An 18,854-nucleotide genomic window follows, 5' to 3' on the forward strand; every position below is an offset into this window, starting at 1 on the left:
AATACAAACCGCATATATACATATAATTTAATATATACAAACCACATTCGTACATATAATTTAATACCAACCGCATTCATAAATATAATTCAGCACAAACCACAAAAATCCTCGATAGAGACACTCATGGGCTTTGTTTTAAAAATCAGTTTCCTACACTTGCTCATAATCCTTGTTGCTTTATGTTTTCCATAAAATATCAAGTTTCAGGGAGAGAAAGGAGTGGTTATGACGGGGTCTGACCACTGTGTGTGACCAGAGATTCAGTACAGGTGAATGCATGAGGGTCTCAGTCTTACAGTGAGGGTCTCACAGTTCCCAAAATCCCTTTAATTTCAAAATATGCCAAATATTTCCTTTTATTGGAGATCTTTATATCTGAATTTTTTGTTGTTGTTGCTTTCTATTTTAACCCCATGACTTTATGGAATGAGTCTTTTCGAAATAAACCCCAGAAAAATGAGTGAAAGCTAAAAGTGACAAATGATGTTGATCCTTTTCAGCTTTCAAGGGTTTGAATCAGAAGCTGCCACACAGCTCTGTTCAAGGTCCAGCTGTATTTTTGATAGGAAATGTGTTTTGGTTCGGGAATTATTTGTAGGCTTCATTAAAATGTAAATTGCACCATGAAGAAATCCAAAAGAGATTGAGTCCAAAGATATGTAAATATTCAAATGTAATTGGGGTTCAAACCCTACATCTCTATTTCTGCCTGAACAGTTCAAACAGAGAAGAAGGTTTTCCATCCTTCTCCTTGAAATCCAGCAAAATTTCTCACAGACTCCTTGAATGGTTTGGGTTGGAAGGGACCTAAAAGATCATCCAACCCCCCTGGGTTTGCCTCCAAAGCAGTCCTGAGGCATGAAATTCAAGAAATCATCCTAAATTAGCAGGCTTGGAGGACTGGAAGAGCAGGGATAGGAGGAATAGATTCAGATAAATCAAGATATAAATCAAGATGTGCTTTTATGGACCCATCCCCAGTGCCTGCTGGGCTAAAGGAACATTTGTGAGGTTCCTTCTCTTTGTGCCCATCTCCAGAGGCAGGATTGCCAACCTGGGCTGGTCCCTGCTCTCCCCATGCCATCCCTGCAGCTCAGATGCCACCAGAGCAGCAGGGATGGAGGCTTTGGCACCCAGGATCCCTTCCTGCCTCCCTTCCCCAGCTGAACCTTTGCAAATTATTTCAAATGCTGCCTTTCAATTCCCCATCTGTACGCTGGGCAGAAATACTCCTTGCAGGGATGGATAAAAAGGGTCTGTGTAAAAAGAGTCTTCATGGTTGGGGTGTGTTTGGACACATTCCTGCCAGCAGAAATGGCCTGGTGGAAGATGTATCTCCTTCTAAATTGCTTCTCTGACTGTTGGATGTGAAATCCCAGGCACAGCCCCTCAGTCCCTGCCTGCAGCAGCTCCCAGGGCCAGCCCAGCGTGGATGGACACAGAAAAACCCACTGCCATCCTTGGAAATCTGCTCCAGACTTCTGTAACACAGTGACACATGTTACACATGTTGTTTAGTAGCTTCTGAATGATTTTCAGCTGTTTCTAGTCTCGTGTATCAGTAATTTCCTGTTATTAATGTGTGATGAATCCAGCGCTGGAAGGTGAAATCCACGCAATCCAAACAGGAGCTGTTTCATCCTGCACAGCGCTGTCACTTCTACAACATAAAAAATATCTGAGTAATTATAAAACATAAATTAATATAATGACAGGTCTTGCTTATAGCCAGGATACTATTGAGGAACAGACTTCCAATAATCACCTTTTACACAGTGCTTTCCCCAGAAATATCTTATGAGCTTAATCAGGGCAGGCAGTGAAAAGATCACCTCCAATCCATTGCAGAAACATGAAAGATCAATAAAGGGGTTGTTGTTTGAACTCCTCCATCACCACCTGAGCCTTCCAGATGAGCACCACCCCCCTCCTAAGGTGCACCAAATCAACACTTCAGGGGGAGCCTGAGAGAAAGCAGAGTTGTGCTGGGAGAACAACCTGCCCTCTAAGAGCAGGGAGCTGCTGCTAAAATAATAATAATAATAATAAGGCAGTGTTGTAACGCTTCTTGCAGTGCCTGGAGAGTGGGGGAATGAGTTGCCCAGGTGAAGTGGTGACAGGCTGCTGTCAGGTGCCAGGGCTGCTGCTCTGATGGAGCCACTGCAGCTCCCTGTGATGCTCCAACCCCCCCAGCCAGCCAAGGTCACTCAGCCCTTGGGTTATGTGCTGAGGAAGTGCTGGTGGAGCAAACAAAAGGAGTTTGGAGTGCGTTCACCAGATGCACCCCATTTATCTTGGAGTTCTGCACCTTCCCTCCCGAGCGCTGCGCTTTGGGGACACCTTGGAACAGGAGGAATTCCCAGCAAGGCAGGTGCAAGGGAGAGCTGCTGGGAGGGGAGGAAGGAGCCTGGGAGAGGAAACTCAGAGAGCAAACTGTGCTTGGATGTCGGAGCCCACCCTAGTTCAGGGCGACTCCATGTGCTGGAAAAGTCTCTCCTCTAGCCCGAGCTTCCAAAGAAAGGCTCAGCAGTCTCTGTTGTTGGTCTCAAGGCAGTTTATTGCAAGTTATCTCAAAGATTTTTTCCTGGGGCTGCTGTGGTTTGCTCACAGCTCAGGCAGAGGCACACACACACCCTGACATCCTCTCTGACCCCGACTGCTTCTTCTCTCCCCACCAGGGCTGCTGCTGTCTTTTGTATGGGACATTACATGTTACATGTTTGCAGTTTTCCCCCAATGCCTATTACGTATATTAAATGGGGATTTTCTATCTTTTATATGGTACATTACGTGTTACATGTTTACAGTTTTTCCCCAATGCCTATTACCTATATTAAATGGTGATTTTCTACTCTAAACCAATCTGTGAGTGCCAACAGCACCAAGAACATGGAGGTGAGGAAGGAGAAAGAGGGAGGACAGGGCAGGCCCAAATCCCAAATCCATCTTAAAACCTCTGACCCCCATGTACAAAACCAAAACGCCCCGTACAGCACTCAAAAATTCTTCCCTCTACTTTGTGACTACTTCTACTCTAATATCTAAACTTTTGTGACTTCTTGTTCTCCCTGCAAGGTTGGTAAATCGTTCCATGGTTCAAACCCAAAATCACAGCTGTTTGCAGCTGCCTGCCAGGGTCTCAAATGCTTCTGACCTGGGCCCGGAACATCCAAAAATGTCTGAGGGACATTTTGAGTTCCAACATTTGGATAACTAAAGAAAGGCTGGACACACTGGTGAAGCTGCTTTCTCTGCAAAACCCAGAATGGGGAGGTTCTTGAGCCAGGGAATTACCTGGGTGTGTATTTGTCAGCAAGGAAATCAGGCTGGGGATTAGAAGGCACCTAAGCTTTGTAGGAACGAGGTTCTGGGGCAATCAGGGATGAGATCCACCTGATTTCCAGGAAAACCACAGTGTGAGGAGGTTCCTGGGGGTGTCAGAGCTGAGGAAGCCACAGCAGAGGAAGGTTCCAAGGCTCCTTCCTGCCCCAGAGCTCAAGAGGAACCACAGAAAGGCAAAGCCATGCAGGGAAGTTAATGAGAAGCCAAGGCAGTGGCTTTCCCAACAAGTCTGAAGTAGAATTTGAGTATTTGGTGGCAGAAGAGAACAGGATTTTGATGGTCCTGCTGGAGAGGAAAAGCAAAGGCTGATGTGGAAAATGGTAACAGGGAAAATTTGATTGTCCACTTTCCTACCTGGTACCTGGAGCTGTTGCAAAGGCTGCAAAGAGTCCCTGTAGGGTGAAAAATGGGCAAAACACCCTCTCAAAGAGACTTCATAGAGACTTGGACCATCCAGGACATTCTAAACTTGTCTGTCCATTTTTCAGAAAGCTTTCCCTAATTCCATTACGAGATATTCATAGGGACATTAAAAATAGATATCACTCCCTGAAGAAGGAGATTCTTCAGGTGAGGTCTCTCTGTCTCCAAAGCCTGTCTACAGCAGGTCATTCCTTTATCACCTCATCTTAAATTTCAAATTTAAAATATTTTAAATAATTTTAAAACACCTGCACACGCCCAGCCTGCCCAGGACAGTGCAGGCAACAATTTCAGCCCTCGGGGCTGCGTGAGGAGAACACCCAAATGAAAAAAGGATAATGAGGTCTGAAACAAAGTGCTGGCAGCTCCTTGTTAATTGCAGCTAATTTTAGGGGCATTGTTTGGATGCTGATCGGAGGCTGTAACTCTGCTGTTGTTAACTGATGTGTCAGCCCTCCAGAGCTGCACATTGCCATTATTTTATTAATCACCACCAATAAACTGAATTTCTGTGGGATTTAATTACTGGTGCCATTTGTTTTCTTTACTCGTGTTTGGGGGGCAAGGTTTTTGAGGAGGATGAGAGTTGTTCGTTACTCATGGCATATGTTTTTCTTTAGGATCGGAATTGGGCAAATTTCATTAGAGCATTGTTGCAGTATTCACGTCAATCAAGTTTCCACTTAGACTGAATTAAATTGTCATTGTGTGGGTCTTTGGGTTTTATAAAGAAATCGGGTAAAATTCACTAATTTGATGGAATTTTTTAAGGAGACAGTGGGGAGAGGAGCAAGAAATTCCGCATAAAATGCAAGGGAGAATCAAAACAAAAGCTTGGCTATGTGTCTTTGATATGTTGACAATTCCCATAGCTCAAGGTAACCTTTCTCTGCAACACTCCAGGGTTTCCCTTTATTACTGTCTTTTTTAATACAAGACCAGTTTTATGCTTCAAGTGCCTTTTCTGGTGAGCAAAAACACAAAGAGCAAAAGAAACGAAGGAATATAATGAGCTGGGGAAAGACAAGCAGCAAAAAGCAGATCCTCCCACCACGATGGAGACCCAAGGAAGGTGACAGTGGCACTGAAGCCCTGCCTGGGGTTATCCAGGCTGGCATTCCAAGCTGGGTGATGGACAGGAAGGGATTTGCTCTTTCCCAGCAGTTGTATTCTCTGGCTGTGTCAAGTTTCTATGGAGATACTTGGGCTGCCATTTTGATATTTTAGTGTCTGGATTCCCCTTGCTTGGCCTGAAAACCAAATCTGTATTTTACACCCAGAAATGTCCATGCTAATCCATTCTTGATGCACCAAGCAGGTCAGTTGGAAGGCCTAGAGGATTTAATCTCATGACTGCCCACATCTCAAAATAAATAGTGTTCAGGTTTATTAGGAAGTTTCCAAGGAGAGGTTGGTCAGGCTGGAAATACCCTGGGACAGTGGAAGGTGTCCCTGCCCATGGCAGGGGTGGCACTGGGTGGGTTTAAGGTCCTTCCCAACCCAAAACATTCAGTGATTCTATGAATAGCAACCAGAACCACCAAGAGGAGGTTGAAAGACTTGGAACAAAGCCATGAGCCCTCTGTTTCCCAGCTTTCTGGACTCCTTGCACTCCATGGAGTTCTTGACTGTTCTGACTCTTAGCTGGTTTATTTTTACAGCCCAAACTTCCCCCACATTTTTAGGAGGCATTTGCAGACAGACCAAGGAACTTGTAGCTGCTCTCAGTGTAATAAATCGTTCCCAGGTACTCCGGACACAATCGACTTCTGACAGAGACAGATTGGTTTCTTGGATTTTAGGAGGCAGGGGGATTTTTGTTCCAGTGCAGAGCAAAAGCAGGTCTTGAAAGGTTTGCAAGGCAGAAGTGTTGCCAGCTGAGCACCTGAAGGGGTTTTGTTTCAACTGCAGTGACTTTGTAAGGTTTGGCCATACAAACACAGCCACAGGTGATGGGCAGGTGAGCATGGAAACAATGCCTGCCTGGCCTTTCTGTTTTGTTTTTGTGCTGTCTCTGGGCTGATGCCTTTTAACAAAGTAAAAAACAAAACCCAAAACCAATAGATGTTACCAATAAAAACAGCAGCAGCAGCTGAAAGGAGAAATATCCTCACCCAGGCTTTGAGCTCAGAATTCCTGTGCCAATCCAGGTAAAGAATTTTGGAGGTGTTGTTCCCAGAGTCACTGGTGTGCTGGCCCCTGTGTCACAGATACAGATAATCCAAAGCTCAACAGTCCTTGCAGTAATGGCAGGGTTTGCTGTGCTCACTGACCCTCACTACTTCTTGTTTCTGGCTGATGGTGTGACAGTGGGAAGTGGGTCCAGTGAGCTGAAGTGGAAAAGCTGGGAAGGTACTAATTCAGGACCCTAAAAGGTGTCCTAGGAAATGTAAAATCAACAGAAAATAATTCCCAAAGGAATGCAGCCTTCCTGTTTCCCTTGTATCTCTTCCCTTTACTGCTGTATGTTCTGCTCAAAGCATAAAGCAGAGCAAACATATGTTGAGAGATGCTGCCTATTTATAAAGTAAACACTGACAACAAGCAGAAAACAAAAGATAAATGAAGAACATGTGTTGCACACTAATCAAGTTGTCTTAGTTGAGAAAGTGGAGAATAGACAGCAGCACAAAGTTTTTTAAGGTCCAGCCAAGGTATAGGAAGGGGATTCTGCCCCTCCCAGGTGAGCCCCACCTGCAGAGCTGCCCCAGCCCTGCCCAGCCCAGGGAGGAGCTGGAGCTGCTGGAGGAGCCCAGAGGAGGCTCCAGGGGATCAGAGGATGGAGCAGCTCTGCTGGCAGGAAAGGCTGGCACAGCTGGGATTGTTCACCTGGGCAGGAGAAGCTTTGGGGTGACCCCAGGGTGGATTTCCAGAACCTGAAGGGGCTGCAGGAAACATGGAGAGAGACAAATGACAAGGAATGAGGGATAGGACAGAGGGAATGGTTTAAACTGGCAGAGGGCAGGGCTGGACGGGATATTGGGAATAAATCCTTCCCTGGGAGGGTGGCACAGGGTGCCAGAGCAGCTGGGGCTGCCCCTGGATCCCTGGCAGTGCCCCGGGTCAGGTTGGACACTGGGGCTGGAGCAGCCTGGGACAGTGGGAGGTGTCCCTGCCATGGCAGGGGTGGCCCTGGGTGGGATTTAAGATCCCTCCCAGCCCAAACCATTGTGTAATTCCATTATTCAATTGTTCCCCACATTTCAAATATCTCTGTATTATTGCTCCAGACACATCTTGGGAGAGGACCTAGCACAGTTTTTAATGTTGGTACCTGAACTGAAAAACAAGGCATCACTAGAGAAAAGAAAAGGCATTAGCACCTTCCCAGAAAATCCAGTTTTAACTTGAAATAAGTCTTTAATAAAACAAAGTGAGCAGTGTCCATGCATATTGCTGGGCACACTTTAAGCCAGCCTAGTGATTCAGAGCAGCTTGAGCAAAACACTCATTCGTGGAGGTCACCCCAGGCTCAGCCGACGTGTCAGGGAGGTTAGAGATGAAAAGTTCTCTTCATCTGCTTTCTTCACTCCAATTACAAATATCAGCAGTGCTGGAATTCACCTTTGGCTGCACACCTCCTGCTGCCTCGCCGCTGTGGCAGGAGGGTTCACAGGCAGTGTCACCACCGTGGATGTGTGTCATCAAAAATGAAAGCCCCTGAAATGCAGCCCTGGCTGAGGTGCTTATTTCAGCGAGATATCCTTCTTCAAATAGGGCTCTCAATAAAAATACTACAGATAGTAGTTTAAATTCCACTGCTGTTTGGAGTGTGTGCTGGGCAAAATGACAGGAGAGATCCGAGCTGTTCTGATCTGATTGTGAATATCAGGCTGTAAAAGTCGGGAGATATGAGAGAGTGACATGGCTCTCTTATTTTATTTTGCCTTCATTGAGACAGCTTCACTTTCACTTGTGGGAGGTTATTGTTGAAGGCACAACAGCAGATTCCAAGTGGGGGAAGTCAGACTTTCCCAAGGATTACTCCTCCTTATGAATTCCTAGGGCATCCATGGGGGAAGGAAGAGTGGAGATGAGCCAGAGCAGCCCTGCTGACCTCCCTGTGTGAGCAGAGAGCAGCGTGTGGCTCCTGAGCTCTGCACAGCCAGGAGTGAGCCCAGCTCAACAGCCCAGCTCAGCCCAGCCCAGCACAACTCAGCCCAGCTCAGCTCAGCCCAGCCCAATCCAGCCCAGCCCAGACCAGCCCAGCCCAGCCCAGCCCAGTCAAACCCAGCCCAGCCCAGCCAAACCCAGCGTGGAAAAGGAAAATCTTCCAGGGCTGTGAAATCTCTGCAGCTCGGGGTGAGGGGGTGGAAGTGAAGATGTACAATATGTTGTCAGCAAGTGGCGTTATTTTTTTTAGTCCCAGCCCCTCCTGTCCTGCTCTGTTTCATAAATCCACAATGCTTAAAAATACCAGGGTGAGTGCCTGTGTCTGCACCCCCAGGGTTAAGTGGAGCAGAGCTGACCTGGGACTGCACTGACTGACTTCAATTCCATTTAAAACATAGCTGGTTGGGGTTATTTTATTTCATTTAATTTCATTTTTTTTTATACTGCTTGCCACCCATAAGTGTTCAGTTGTTCACAAGTGTTGTATTTCTATAGAATCATAAATGCCAAAATCGTCTGGGTTGGAAGAGACCTTAAAGCTCATCCAAGCCAGGGCAGGGACACCTCCCACTGTCCCAGGTGCTCCAGCCCCATCCAGCCTGGCCTTGGGCACTGCCAGGGATCCAGGGGCAGCCCCAGATGTGCCAGGGCCTGCCCACCCTCCTTCCCAAAATCCCACCTAAAGCTGCCTTCAAGCAATTTAAAGCCAGCTTGGAGACATTTCACTGATTCAGCTTCCCAGTCTAAAGCTCAAAAATAGGATATGGTCCTTCACTGGCTTTTGGACTGGGAATAAATTATTTCCATGGAATGCAATGCATGGTTTTTACTCATTTATGGTCTCTGCCTCTCTCCATGTGAAACAAAGCCTCTGTGATGTGCTTACAGCAAAGGTACATTATTAAAGCCCGTGTAAGTGGTAGTTGGGGAAGAGTGTAAACAGGTTTTGACACTGATTTCCAACAGATTAACATGCAGGAATAAGAAGGAAAGGGAGAGGGAGGAAGGAAAGCCAGGCTGATGTGACAGCCATAACTGAGCCATAATTGCCTGTAAAATCAGAAGGGAGTTGAGTTTCGAGACAAATGTCATGAATATTACCAAAGCATTAAAAAATATCCAGCTGCTCGCCTTGTCTGCAGCCTGCCCGTGCTCAGGTGCACCTGGGCTCCACGTGATGGGTGCCAGGTGGACGTTCCATGGGAACATCCAGAACTTGGGAGACTTGTGGAAAGCTCAGGAGGATGGGGTTGTTCAATATGAGAAAAATCATCCCTGTATCAAACAGCACTGGACTCTCATTCATGTAAAATTCTTATCTCTATGGGATTCTTTTACTTGGTGCCTGTTCCTGAATCCCTGGCAGTGCCCAAGGCCAGGTTGGGCAGGGTTTGGAGCAGCCTGGGGCAGTGGAAGGTGTCCCTGCCATGGCAGGGGTGGCACTGGGTGGGTTTTGCCCTTCCAACCCAGACCATTCTGTGATTCTATGGCAGCAAATTAATTATCACTGAATTTATCCCCATCAATACCACAGGGCAGCAAATACTTATTAAAGAGACCCATGACTGCAGCTGGGGCTGCAGGCAGCACAGTGCCTGTGTGTAAAAATAAAATTGAAACCTGCTCAGGTTACCCAAACAAAGGATGGAGTCCCAGATCAGAGCTGGGTTTGTGGCACAAGCCAAGCCCTGCTGGAGCTCAGCCTCCAGCAAGCCAGAAAGACAACTTGAGAATGCCTGGTAAAGAACAACCCCAGCTAGGCACAGCTAATTGCTGAGCATTCCTCAGATCTAAAAATAATCCAGAGAGGAAGATGCCAGAGAGACAAACCACACTGAGCTACGCAGGAGGCACAGCAAAGGAGCCTGCAGCAGGCATCAAACATTCCTACAAGGCTGAATCAGCTGGGTGGCTCTGCAGGAGAGGAAAGGCTGGCATCCTTTGTTCCTGCAGCCTTCTTTCCCTCTTCCTTCCCTTTAGTTATCATCTGTCATTTTCCACCAAGACAAGGAGCAGGTATCCCAAAAGGAGTGAAGGACACTCATTCTTCACCCCGAATGCCTCCCGGACACAGCACAGGGATCAGCTCTCCCTGTCACATTGAGGCACACGTCAAGACAGGGATGTTCAGAAGGGAAAGCTCCTCTCTGATAAGGATGCCTTGGATCAGCTCTTTTGTGCCATCTTTTGTCTCCCTGCAGGGGTTCTGCTGAAGGTGGAGAGAACAGGAAACCCTGCTTTGTTCAGGCAGGATTTAACTGGTGTAAAACCCAGCCAGGACCTTTCTCCTGGGACTGTTTGAGCTCCGAATCCCACAAGCACCGAGTTTCAGAATCAGAAAGTTCTGATCAGCCAAGACAACATCCTTTTTGTTCCCTGGGCTGAGCTGACCCGGGTGGCACAGCCTGAGCCCTGGCACACTCCCAGCCCCTCAGGGGAGTCTCTCCCAGAACACTGGAGATGTCCCCTGTGCCCTTCCCAAGCGCTTGGTGAGCAGGCAGAGCAGTCCCGAGGAGTTTTGGCAGATAATGGCTCTGAGGGAGGAGCCCTGGGGTGGCACTCAGGGACTCCTTCTCCTTGGGGAAAAACGAGTTCTTGGGGGGGATGGATGTGCAAATCAAGCCCAGCCCCCATTTTACAATTAAACAGCCAGCCTTGGAGGAGATGTTTCTCCAGAGACCCCAGGATTATCACATCCTTGCACATGGGGATGTTTCTCCAGAGACCCTAGGATTATCACATCCTTGCACAGCTCCTCTCTGAGAGGATCAGTGGTGCCAGCCCCTGGCAGGGAGGGGATGGGAGAGGAGTTTCCTTCAGCACCTCAGCACAGAGGTTTGCTGATCCTACACTTCCCTCTCTTGGGATGTCTGAGCTTCCACAATGCTGCTTGCTCCCACTGATCACCAGATCCAGGCTTCTTCCCACACCTCAGGAGGAACTGGTGTGCTGGGATGACAGATTTCCTCTTTGCTTCAGAAAAACTGGGATTGAGCACAGTGATCATCAACAGAACCATTCCCATTTGGAGTTCCCACCCCTGTGCCCAACGCAGCAGAATGCTGCCCTATTTCTGATGTCAGAATCATAGAATTTGGGGTTGGAAGTTCATCTTCTTCCAATCCTATGTCATCCACATTTCCATTATCCCAGGTTGCTCCGAGCACCTTCCAACCTGGTCCTGGACACTTCCAGGGATTCAGGGGCAGCTCCAGCTGCTCTGAGCAATCTGTGACAGCTTCTCTCTGCCCTGCAGGTCAGATACAAGCCTGTTCTTCTCTCAGAGAGAGCATCCTCAAAGCCAAACCCCACCACAGTTCAAGGAGCAGTGCAGGTATTTAAAGGGCAGCTCCTCATCCTGACAGGAAGCTTTCCCTGGTCCCTGACTCCCTGCCCTGGGCTACCCCTGGAATTTCTCTGCCTCCTGATGAGCTGCTGCTCTAAATCTGTCGAGATGCAGCACAAAAGGGTTTTTTACTAATGTGCAACCCCTCTGTTTGTCGTGGCCAGTGCTATCCATCTTCCCTCACCCCTGTGCATTAGCTGGCGATCATTTCCACGGGCTGGAGCTCCCACTTGGGGCTTTAAAGCCTCTCCCTTGGTGCTGCTGCCTCCTTCTCAGCAGGCTTGATGCTCCATAGATCACATTCCTATGGCTGCAGAGGGGCTCAATCTCCTCGTTCAGCACCAAGGTGCTTTTCTGTTTTCCACACTCATGTGGGCGTGCTTGAATTATTCACTCCGTTTCTCAGAAGCAGGCATTAAGAATGTAATCTTCTGTTCATAAATCCATTGGAAGACTCTTAATAATGTAAGCCTTGGTGGAACCTCCCAGCCCTGCAAAAGGAGGAGAGAGCTTTTCCTCAGGGTTTCCAGTCGCCTCCCCTGTGGCAGAGAGAAATCCGTTCCCCAGAGGGAAAACAACTCTGAGCTTTTGAAAGATTTCAAATGTTCTCTTCTTCTTCTTCCTTGTAATGAATGATCAGCCCTGTGTCACTGCAGGAAGGTTCACAAAGCTTGCAGAATGCACAAAAGCCAAATTCAGGACCATTTATGCTCATCAGTTAACAGTAATGCATAGCCTGATCCCCATGCAAAGAAGTTTTTATTCAAGAACTCTCTGGACAGCACAGGGGTTAATTTTGATGAGATATGTGATTACAGAACTACTTATTTTTGCGACAAAAATCATATTTATAAACTACTAGAATTCCAGCAAATTGTTAGTTCAACAAATGGCAACATTTCAGGTGGTATCTCTCCACCATCAGGCAGCAGAAGACATTAATAGTCTGCTCTAATTTGGGTGGTTAGAGCAGCTCCACAACTCCTCCTTTACAAGTAGTTCAACAAGTGATGGTGATTCCCCACAAGTGAAGGAAATGAAGTGTCATTTACAAGTTTGGGAGGTATGGAGGTGTAGATTAGTAAAATAAACCTTAGGACCTATGGAATGTCTCATGGACTTGGTGGTCCAGCACTTTGAACCCTCTACAAGGTGTTAACACTGATCTGAATTTTTCTGGCCTCATCACAGATCTAAAACCTCTCCTGTGTTTATATAAATATCATAAATACATTTGGGCCTGAGCTGTTTGGGTTTGTTTTCTCCCTCAGGATGGATCCAATTCAGGATATTGTTCTCAGAAAATGACTTAAATAGAAATATTCGTGCTCCTCCACTGCTAACACGGCTTCCATAATAACTTGATCCTTTTTAGAAATTATATATGCACAATCTGTGCCTCGGTGACTGCTGTGTAAAGCTAAAACTCCAAAAGTGACAGTTAATAACTTATCTGTCCAACGTACCCAACTGTCCTCAGGAAAAAAATAATTGTTTCAATTAAAAAAAAAATAAGAGTCAGCTTTGTTTTATTCTTCTAACAGCCATGAAAGTATTTGTCTTTATCTTTATTATTGGCAGGCCACTATTCTTCAAATACAAACGTACCCTATCATTACTGGAATAAACTTTATCTGTTATTCATAAGCTGCAGAGAGATGTTTTCCCTCACCCTCTTTTTTTTTGCCACTCTCTGCTGTTTTTAATGGATTTCTATAGAAATCTTTCAAATAAAAATTTGTATGACTTTCTCCTTCCTCGGCACAAATATATTTCCCCCCGTATTTCTGTGCTGAAATTAATACAGTTCTATTTTTGGCCTTCCTTATCTGTACATTAACAATAGGCTGTGTCTTGCTCAGAATTGTCTCCGTGGCTCCCATTCTGGTGGAAATCTTAAAGCCTTTCCTGTTCTCATTACTGGGAAGAGCAATTCCTATTTTGAAGGGGTTTTCATGAGCTCCCAGTGACTTTCATCCAGCCCAAGCCCCACAGGTGGTGTTTGGAGAGATCACATCAAGCCCACGCCGCTGCTCCGGAACCGGCGGCTCCGCTGTGGCAGGGGCAGCTCTTCCCTGTGTTTGTGGCAGATAAAAGTACAAAAGTGCCATTGCAGTTCCTGAATTTGGGAGTTTTAATCTAACAGATGTTGCAAAAAGTTTCCTCTGGGCGGTTATTCCCAAAAGTTCTCCCATTCCCTGGTGCCATGGCGGTGCTGCTGGCAGTGGGGTTCATGGGCTGACACAAAAGGATCAAATCTCATACTCTTGGATTTCTGCCTTCCCCATGTCCCAGAAGAAGGAGACAATTCTCACTCCTTTCCCTGGAATAAGTCCTGACAACCATGATTTCAGGCAAGATGTTGGATAAGCCAGACCAGGGTTTGATTTGATAACTCTTGTCTCGTGACGTTAACTCCTGAATGCCTCGAGTTGATTTTCTCGGGATACTCGGAATTTTATCTGGCTTGGAGAGCCTGTCTTCCCTGAGAGGGAAAGCTGTCACTTATTCCCAGATCACATCTCATGGAGGATCATGCAGAGGTTTCTTGGAATATGTGGGGCTGATTGAAGCTGGAGTGGCTTCATTGTAAAAACACGGAATCCTGGGATGGTTTGGGTGGGAAAAGACCCTAAAGGTTGTCTCATTCCACCCCCTCCCATGGCAGGGACACCTTCCACTGTCCCAGGTGCTCCAAGCCCCATCCAGCCTGGCCTTGGGCACTGCCAGGGATCCAGGAGCACCGACAAATTCTCTGGGCACCCTGTGCCAGGGCTGCCCACCCTCACAGGGAAGAATTCCTTTCCAATATCCCATAAAAACCTACTCCCACTGTTGAAGCTTGAAGTGCAGATTCTTCCCCAAAAGCCAAAGTTTTCAGAGAAATATTTACAGCAGAGAGCACCTGGGAGTGCTTGGGAATCCTGGGTACCTTTGGAAGAAGAATCAGCCCCACAGCTGATGAGGCCACAGATTGAGGTTCCTCCATCCAAAATCCATTGTGGTCTTTAGGAAGATCCTGCCTGAACACAACCAAAATTATTGTTATAAAGTCCTGCCTAAAGGATCTGAGGGAATGTTGGAGTTATCGGCACCAAGTGCCATCTTTTGAAGGACTCCAAAAGGCAACAGGGAGGGCATTTTATTCCATGTTTATCAGGTGATGGATGATTAATAGGTCTGAGCACACAATGAATGTGTATCTCCCTTCACATGCTAATCACATGGCATTTATAAATGTCACCACCTTATCGTGGAGACACACTCGGAATTCTGGGGGCTCTCAAAGTATTTATTCTTACCATTTTTAATGTGGGCATTATTAAGGTTGTGTCATTGGAAACGTCCCTTTGGCCGTGCTTGAGGAATATGGAGTGATTTTATTTGGATTTTGGAGGTAATTGAATTATTGCATTTTAAATCTACTCGCAAAAATATTCACTGCAGATAAGCTTATCTTGTGTTTCTTCAACTACTAAAATGTAGCAGCGCCTATCACCTTAGAATTTTAATAACCAAAAAAATAATTTATAATTATTAGACTGAGAAGCTTCAGGCTTCTCCTATTCTGCTTTTTCTTTGCTTTGCAACCTAAGGCCTTAATTTAGAGTTATAAATTACTATTTTACCATTGGGGAATCACATAATTTTCATTTAAAAAATTCCGAATTCCACAATTTGGTCATAAAAAATGTGCATTATTATTAACTGTTATTAGGAAGTTTGAGCCTTAAGGAAATTCTATAAAGGTTCAGAAAGAGTTTGGGTACAGAAAGTCCAAGGAAAAACATGGAAAGATTCTGGACTCAGTCTCTACTTAAACTGAGTTTTTTAAACTATGAAAGACTTTCCCAGCTATGATGTTTAGGTCCTTTGCTGCGCTCCTTGATTCAGACAGAACTGCTGTTGTCATCCAGAGACTTTATAGACCAGAAGAATTTGGAATTAAACTAAAGAAATTAAGATACCTTTAGGAATCTGTGCCTTAAAAGCTGTTTTTTGTGCTTGGACGGTGAAGTTTGTGAGTTTAGATCTTTGCTTCTCAATTATTTGTCAGTGCTAAATATCCATATTTTCAAAATATCCTGTTGAAATTAGCACTAGCTGGAATATTTGGCCAAAAAGGGAGGAGCAAATACGGAATGTGGAGCTCTGAAACAGTCACTGATTTATGCTGGCACAACACCAAGGGTTTGCTTCAGTTTTTTCTCTGCTCCCAAGCAGGACATCAGCCTTCAGGGCCATTTATGCACCACTTTTCCACTTCAACCTTGTGGAAAGGATTTATTTCCCTACAAATCCCCACCTGTGGTGTCACAAAGCTGTGGACTCAAGATTATTTACAGATCCCACCCACAAATAATTCTCAACCGTTTGCTGATGACACTTTTCTTACTGCATCACATACAAAATTACCAATTTGATGCATTGTCCTAAAATGAAACTCATACAATGCAAAGCTGGTGATGATAAAAAAAGGGCAGATTTCTCCAAAATTCCTTGTGAGCTGCATTGCTCCCTGAGATATCACCGAGATACAAGCAGGACTTCGACAAAACCTCAGAGGACTTTACAAATAGCCATCACCAAGTGAAAAGAGCCTTGGTATTTTAATTAAAGGTCAGACAAAACCCCAGTGCAAGCCTTGGGGATGTTTTGCAGCAGTCATTTAAAGCAGAATTGCTTACCAAACTCTTACTGTATCAGTAACACCGTGCCCAAACCTTTCCTAAGATTTACACAAACTGCAGCCTAAACACAGGAGCCTCTGCCAAGTTCAGGCTGCGAGTTCAGCAGCCATAAATCACAGCCTGTGCCTGCTCCACCTCTACTCCTGGTTGTAGCAGCGCTGCAGGGCTGTGCAGGGCTGTGTTTACTCCTCTGTGCAGGCACACATGGGGTTCAGCCTGGGGGAAGCCTATTTGGGATTGCCTAAAAACAGAGGCCAGACAAAATTAAGGGAATAAAAAGTTGTTCTATTTATTGAAGGGTTTCAGGTACATTTAGGATAGCCCCAGGGGCTACACCCAGGGTTTTCACACTTTTATAAATTTGGTCCATTTGGATATTGGGGGTGAATCTGCCAATTCCAGCTGCAGGTAATGAAGTCACTGACCCCAGGTTTGCTCCCCCAACTCACTTTTGTTCCCATCTCTCTGGCCTGAGGCAGTGAGGGGTCCTTGACTGCCAGGCCTGGAGAGGAATTGTTGTGTCTGCCCCAAATGGGGAAGCAGCAGCTCACACTGAGTGTGGAGTTTGGAGTTACACCCTGAAGAACCGCAGGGTGACAAATAGATGGAAAATAGAAAAGCTGAAATTTTAAGGCACCATGGGGACTCTCCGTGATGGTGTCCCAGGGCAGGACTTGGGGCCAGCTCTGCCTCCTGCGTGGCTCTGTGCACACACACACACACCAAACACACACGTGGCAGCCTCCACGGCAATTCAGAGTGGTTTGTTTGTGCCTAATTAACACGGGCGTGCTAAATGTCCCGGTGATGCTCCTGCTGTCAGTCACGTCGGGGCAAGAGTTTCTGAAGGTCGCTCTGTAAGGCTTGATTCAAAGTGTCAGCTCTGCTGCTCCAACCCAGCTTAAAAACCCGCCAGGCACTTTTCCTTGCCAGATATATGAAGTATTTGAGATTATTTGTTCAAGAGAATATGTCTGAATTTTCAACGGGAGGCGTTGATTGCTGACTCTTATACCTTTGGCCTTATTTGCAGATTTGTTGGGGATAAAAAAAATCAAAAAGCCGGTGACCTGGTTTGCTTGTTCACTCAAGGGTGAGTTAAAGGTGTGCAGGGAAGGTGGCACAAGCAAAAGGCTTTCCAGGGAAGCCATCTGTCTGCTCCCACCGCCGCCCTGCCTTCACCTTTCAGCTCTCATTTGCTGGCTTGCCACCCAGCCGAGGGTGGGAGATGTTTCTCCCCGCTGCCTGCGAGGACGTTGCACGCTCAGCTGGGTTGTGATGATGATGGTGATGCATTCAATGCATGCTCCCTTTGACAAATTCGGCAGCGTTTCCAGCCTGATTTCCCTCCAGAGCCATTACACCCCACGCAGATTGGCAGCGCCGTGCCACGGCGCCGGGATTGATGAGGTGACCTTGGAGACACAGGCGCTCCCAAATTGAAAACACTTGGCGCTCAACTTTATTTTGGATTGCTGAGCAGGCTCCCCTCCTGTATAAATCAGGAGGAGATTACACAAATAATACACAACATTTATATAGCATTTCAAACCACCAGGGGATTCCTCCATGCGTGGCTCAAGTGCAGCACTCCTGCCTCCTCTAGACTTCGATTCGCTCTTGGGCCCAGCCTGAAACTCTCAGTAGGACCCAGCAAAGGCAGCACCAGCCCCTCCTGCTCTCTCCAGGAGCACTGAGCTGTGTGGAGGGCCATCCTCCATCACCAAGGTTGGATGATCTTGGAGGTCCATCCTAACCATGATTCCATGACAAAGGAGCTGAGCATTCCCAGGACAACAGAGGTACCCAAGGACTGCTCAGGATTGTGCCAGCCACAGCTGGTCCATCAGCCTGGAGGTGCTCCAGGTGCTCTCACAGCTCCACGAAGGGCTCACAGCCCCTTGGACCTGCAGAGCTGACCCTTGTGTGAGGTTCAGCCTCACTCCTGAGCTGCCCAAAGAGGCTCTGATAGGTGGTGAGGAATCACCCGAGTGCAGGCACGTCAAGGAGGAACCTGTGAGCAGCAGCAAACCCCAACCCAACTGCACTAACGTTAATTGTCATTCCGTTTCTATCGACATGCAGTTTATTAAACCATAAAGCAAGGCAGCAAGCACAGAGAGCAACTCCAGAGATAATTAAACATAATAAGGGTTTCACTTAATCCCTCAAAACCCAGGGGAGGCACAGTTAAGACTGAATACGCTCTTTGCACTGCGAGGCTTTTTTTTGCACAGGCATTTAAGAGTGCTTCCCAGGACAGGATTTTGGGACGGGGGAAAGGTAGGTCCCACATTCACTTCTGAATATTTTTTTTCCCCCCTTTCTGTGCGCCTTCACATTATGCTGCTTATTAAGCCTGAACTCATGACTTTCAAAGCAGTTTGTGGCTCATCGTTTGCACTGCAGCAGCAAGCAGAGACCCCGATGAGGGATCCTGAGGAAGGTGTGGGAGCATCCCTGGGCACAGGGAGGTCAGCAGAGCTTGGGAGCAGCCGGGCTGGTACCCAGGTGTGCTGTGCTCCTCATCTCCCTGCACTGCACACGCATTTCTTGGACGAGGAGGAGCGGGAAGGGGATGGAAGGAGACGGTGAGGGCTGAGCGAGAGGCTGGCAGAGCAGGCGGGTGAGGAGAGGCTCCCTGTAAAGAGCGAAATAATTACGGCAAATCTGGGATTAAAGCCGGAGGGTAACGCGCCTAGGGGGAAGTAAATAAATAAACAAAAGCCGCGAGCGGAAATTTGGACTTCTGTGGTCTCCTTTAGGGGGACCAGGGCTGGTCGGGGATGGGGAAAAGCGGCGAGCGCGACTGGAACGGGCTCGGAGCTGCCCGGGGTGCGGGTGGAGCCGCACCTGGGCTGCAGCAAAGCGAGCCGGGGGCAGGGCAGGGGATGGGGCTGAGCACCGAGCGCTGCCGCATCCCTGAGTGGGAGCCG

The 18,854-nt window shown here is 47.0% G+C and overlaps 1 long non-coding RNA gene across 1 annotated transcript in view; it reads right to left on the minus strand.

Moving 5' to 3' along the window:
- The window catches only part of LOC144247000 (uncharacterized), a 708,772-nt gene that overhangs the window by 218,356 nt on the left and 471,562 nt on the right, over positions 1-18,854 (minus strand). The window lies entirely within an intron of this gene.

This window comes from Lonchura striata, chromosome 12 (assembly GCF_046129695.1).
Source record: "Lonchura striata isolate bLonStr1 chromosome 12, bLonStr1.mat, whole genome shotgun sequence".
NCBI classification, from domain to species: domain Eukaryota; kingdom Metazoa; phylum Chordata; class Aves; order Passeriformes; family Estrildidae; genus Lonchura; species Lonchura striata.